A 2002-nucleotide genomic window follows, 5' to 3' on the forward strand; every position below is an offset into this window, starting at 1 on the left:
ATATTTAAAGCAAGAAAGCGGTAAAGGTGGGATTAAATCCAAGAAAAATGACTGAGCTTGAATCCAAGATTTCAATCACTTTATCAAACTTCCTCTCCAAATAATAGGAAATTTCTGTTAAATAATAATAATTAATGTGGTATGTTATTATTCTCAAGCACATTGGCTTGACAACATAGCAAAATGGAAGGAGAATAATTAACTAAACAACCAGAATTTATTGAGTTACTCCTATGCTCCAGGTGCTGTGCTTTATACGTTTTCTCACTTAATCTTCAGAGGTGGATATTATTATTCTGCATTTTATAAATGTTGAAACTGAGGCTTAGAGAGAGGTTAAAGCACTTGCTTTAGTCATTTACAACTGAGAGCCAGGATTGGAACGAAGGCTCATGTAAAGCAGTGAATGGAGCCACAAGGAAGAGAAGAGTTCAGAAGTGAAGAGGGGAGGGTGGCAATGTCTGGGAGTGTGGCAGGAGAGGTAGTCAGGGCCAGACGTCCAGGGCTGTGTATGCCTTGCTATGGACATTAGTCTTTATCCTGAGTAACAGTTCTAAAACAGAGAATTAATATGATCAACTAAGACATTTCTTTTAGGCTTTGAAAAAAAAGATTTCATTAGAAACTTCCATCAAAAACAGTCTGAAATGTGTTTTGCATTATAAAGTTTTAAACATTCTATTCAAACCAACTTTCTTTAAGTAAAAACTTGATGGCATCATCAAAGCCATGTTGATACAATAATTCCATTATCCTCTTGCTTGATGGGGAAAGGGCTCGGTTAAGTCTCACCCAGTTTGCCCCGAACAGTATGTCCTGGTTGGCGCTATTAACATAGAGATCCAGCTGCCTTTTGTCCTGCAGGGAGATGTCCAATCATCCACTGAATGGTGGGATGGTCACCGTCTGGCCTGTAGGCAGGATGGGAAGGCAGATGGTAAAGCCTCCATCCACCCACTTCTTAACGAGGTCCCCCCTGGAGGGAAAACTGGAGACTAAGTAGTTTTCTCTGGTCTTGGTGTTGGTGACGGAGACGTTCAGTCAGTGGTGGGCCAGCTCACGCGCGTTGCAGGGAAGAATCAACTCCATTCCGCTCCTTGGATGGCAGATGACAAGCAGGACGTGGCAGCAATCTTCCCTCAGCTAAGACATATTTTAAAAAGATATCTCTGGGCTTCCCTGGTGGCGCAGTGGTTGAGAGTCCACCTGCCGATGCAGGGGACACGGGTTCGTGCCCCGGTCCGGGAGGATCCCACGTGCCGCGGAGCGGCTGGGCCCGTGAGCCATGGCCGCTGAGCCTGCGCGTCTGGAGCCTGTGCTCCACAACGGGAGAGGCCACAACAGTGAGAGGCCCGTGTACCGCAAAAAAAAAAAAAAAAAAAAAAAAGCTGTCTCCAATGTCAAGGTAGCGGGTCGCCTTAGGTGGCTCAGTGTGGCACAGAAATATCAGTGGGCTGCCTAGATTCCCACTAATCATATTTCCTCCTCCTGGGCACTGAGAAGGACTATATTCCCCAACTTTCCTTGCAGTTATGTTGGGTCCACGCAACTGAGCTCCAGTAAAAATGATGTTCACTCCTTTCAAGTCTGACTATAAATCACCCTGGGCAGTACTTCCACACTCTTGTTTCCCTTTCCCCAATGACAATGGTAGCTGTGGACAGAAAATGGATCCCTGATTTATCACTTGCGAGACTCCCAGGAGGACCACTGACCTTCATTGCTCTACGCAATATTAATTAAAAGGAGAAAACATTTTTTATTGTATAAAGCCACTGAAATCTGGAGTTTTATTTGCTACAGTCGATCAATCCTTTTCCTTTCTAGCCTATCTTGACTAATTAATATTCTGTATTCTCACAGGAGGGAAAGTACTTCCTATGGTGTACATGAAAGCTAAGGTTGACAAGGCATGTGATCTTGATCATTCTATTTTTGCAGAGCAGATAGTATTGTTGGTTCTGGGACTTGTTAAGATGTTTCCTGAGAGCAGAGTGCTTTG

General features: G+C 44.0%; 1 pseudogene; it reads right to left on the reverse strand.

Moving 5' to 3' along the window:
- Positions 1–678: 678 nt before the first annotated feature.
- Positions 679–1721, reverse strand: LOC114484291 (patatin-like phospholipase domain-containing protein 4; annotated as a pseudogene).
- Between the last annotated feature and the right edge of the window lie 281 nt (positions 1722–2002).

This window comes from Physeter macrocephalus, chromosome 18 (assembly GCF_002837175.3).
Source record: "Physeter macrocephalus isolate SW-GA chromosome 18, ASM283717v5, whole genome shotgun sequence".
Taxonomy (NCBI): domain Eukaryota; kingdom Metazoa; phylum Chordata; class Mammalia; order Artiodactyla; family Physeteridae; genus Physeter; species Physeter macrocephalus.